The following is a 3,221-nucleotide window of genomic DNA, read 5'->3' as shown; positions in this document are numbered from 1 at the left end:
TGATAAAATAGATGATTTGTATAATATGATACGAATGCTCTATATATTGGCAGCGGAAGACTGAATTCTAGAAAAACTTTTTTTTATTATAGAAATAGTATCACTGATATTATTGATTAAGAAGGGAAATAAATTACAACAAAAGCTAAAATGACTAGAAGAGCGTCCTCCATCGAGATTGAAGAATGGAAAGATAATCGAACTCTCCAAGATATGGGCTACAAAATTTCTGCCTCCTAGTACGAGAGATAAAGTAGATTTCTAACAAACCAGCAATAGACTTAAAAGTCTTTAACAAGGTTACCAAGGAGTGAGAGGGGAGAGTCTCCCACTGTTATGGACCTAATAGTTAATTTAGAGTCTCCTTCGAACACACTGTGGTGTTACAATGGCCGTATTTAGCCAAATAACTTATCAGAAATTATATATATACTTACCCGTAAACAATAATCTGCCAAAATGACTCGACCATTCGTGCTTCGTCCGAGCTTCCCCATCAATTCAACCGTTTTGGACACTGCTCTCACATGACTTATCGTTGCTGCCACATGCCATTTGTACAGATGGCCATTCGTCTCATCTTGAAGGTACTACCCTCTTAAATGCCCCCTTTATTTTTTTTTAAGACTAATTCGGAGGCACCAAATTGGTTAGACTCACACAAGGTACAGTGAAAATCTGCCCAAATTATTTAATAACATTCAAACATATAGTTTCACATCAAACAGAGCGTTGCCAAGTTCCAACACTTGAGCAATAAACTTAAAGAAAAAGACAAGTTAGGAAACCCCCAAAAAAAAAAAAAAAAAAAAACATGGCTCATAGTAATTGAGCAAATTTTTTTAAGAATGGACTACAATTCTTTTAAACAAGCCCAGATGCGGTGTTGGATTTGATTTGCTTTTGACGAGCGGGGCTAAAAAAACCAGAGACACATACGTCGGCCACCCATAGTTTGACCTTAAGAGGCGGTTGGAACACACTGGGGTTCGCCATATTCTCACTCTACTAAATCTTCTTCATCTTCATAGTAATTAGGTGAAAGCAGAAAGAGCTGCGGCGTAGAGGACTATTGCTAGTGCCGATAAAATGAAAGCCATTGCATAAATCTTGCAAAACCTTTCAACCCTTGGCTTGTGTTGGATCATCAGGGAACTGAAGGCGCCCAAAAATGCGAACAGGGTACAGATTATAAATATGTGATAGAGCGATGGTTGGTCACTGAAGAAGACTGGAACAGGCTTACCGTCCACGTTTACCTGGGGAAGAACCATAAAAATTGAAGCTGCGGTGGAGGAGATGCAAACGATTGATTCTATGGGGCATATGGTAATCAAATTTGAAAGCACAAATCTTTTTGAACTGGGGAGAAGTCTTTCTTGAAGCGATGGTGCCGAAGACTTCATGCTTTTTCTAACTTACCAATTAGTTGCGGACTTATCGAAGGATCGCTATAGTCTGTGCAACTAAACTTTGGGCTAAAGAATTGCAATCCTTTTGTGAGTCTCTGATATATATTTAACAATATGATTATTGTAGGAATTTTGTTGCTTTCCGACATCAGAAAGCAAAAGGCTGAGCAAATAGTACGACCATTTTACATTTGTGGACCCCAGAGTGAACTGACCAAACAATATAACAACACACTTCAAATCAATTGCGAGGTAATCGGCTAGAAACTTCCACGAAATTACGTTTGAGGACTTTATTTTTTTTTTGATGAAATGTGAACCTTTCGAGGTCTTTACGCGTCAAGAAATACTATTAATTTTACTGCCAATTTTACAAACAATTCCTTTTTCAGCCCATGTGGCAAACTCACACTCTTTTTAAACAAGCGCTGGAAAACTGTTGGACCAATCGTGAGCCACAGGTCATGAACTCCAATACTTTTACTGGCAATTTCTATATATATATATATATATAAAAAAAAAAAAAATCCATCATTTACAAGACTGCCTCACAGTGTGGAATTCTAACACGTTTGGTCAAGTGGGCCTGAACAAAAAATGAATCCGGTCTAGATTAGTGGGAGCCTAAAAAGCTTTAAGTCACAGGCCTTCTACAATTTTAATGCAACTGGAACAGCACCTCATCCACCAATACAATATTATACTTTATCAGGAACAATTCTTATGGCAAATGAAATCTCGTATATTATGGCTTTCTTATGGAGATGCTAACACAAAGTTTTTCCATGTTCAAACGAAAATAAAGAGAGCTCCTTTGGGTCCAGGAAACAACACTTCACACCCCCATCCTCAATACCTTAAAAAGCATCTTCCAATCTTCTTCCCGCTCGCTACTTTCTCCTCCCCAGAGTTTTTATTCTTCTTCAGATTTTAATACTCAAAACTTTCACAACCCCTTGTTAGATTTCCCTACTATAAATGAAATCCGAGCTACTCTATGGAACATGCATCCTTTAAAATCTCCAGGGCCGAATGGTTTTCATGCACAATTTTTTCAAAGCATGCAACTGGAATAGTTTGGGAAATGATGTTGGCAAATTTATCCAAACTATTTTCATATCTACTCGTATCCCAGAGGATTTAACTCGGATTTAAAATTGTCTTAATTCCAAAATTTTCAAATCCGGAAACTGTCTCTCACCTACGACCAATAAGTCTTTGTAATACCTTGTACAAACTCCTGACCAAGCTACTAGTAAATAGGCTTAAACCTTTTCTACCTGCCATGATTCATCCCTCTCAATCTGGTTTTTTTCAAAGAATAGGTTTATTCTTTGTTTAAATCAGTTATCCTTAACTTTTGATCAAGCTCTTCATTCTAAACATGTAAGACCAATTAGAGTTGGTCGACATCCTATCCTTTTTAATCATGTATTATTTGCTGATGACATTTTTCTTTTCTCTCATGCCACCATTCCTGATTGCAACACTCTCCTAATTTTTTTTTTCATAATTTCTGTATTCGGGTCAGGTTTGTAATAAAGAAAAATAAAAAATTTTCTTTTCCAGGAACACACCAGCACAGGTGCAACAAACCATTGCCACCCATCTTCAAATGCCAATAGTTACAGACTTCGGAAAATATTTAGGGATGCCTCTGCTTACGACTAGGAAAACAAATAATGCTTTCGCACCTCTAGTTGATAGAATCAACAACAAAGTTGGGCATTGGCAATCCAAACTTTTGACCCAAGTGGGCAGACTTCCACTCATCAAATCAGTTTTATCACCACTAACCTATTACCGGAT

The sequence above is a fragment of the Castanea sativa genome, chromosome 4 (assembly GCF_040712315.1).
Source record: "Castanea sativa cultivar Marrone di Chiusa Pesio chromosome 4, ASM4071231v1".
Taxonomy (NCBI): Eukaryota; Viridiplantae; Streptophyta; class Magnoliopsida; order Fagales; family Fagaceae; genus Castanea; species Castanea sativa.
The sequence above is the reverse complement of the archived record's forward strand: the minus strand, read 5'-3'. Positions refer to the sequence as shown.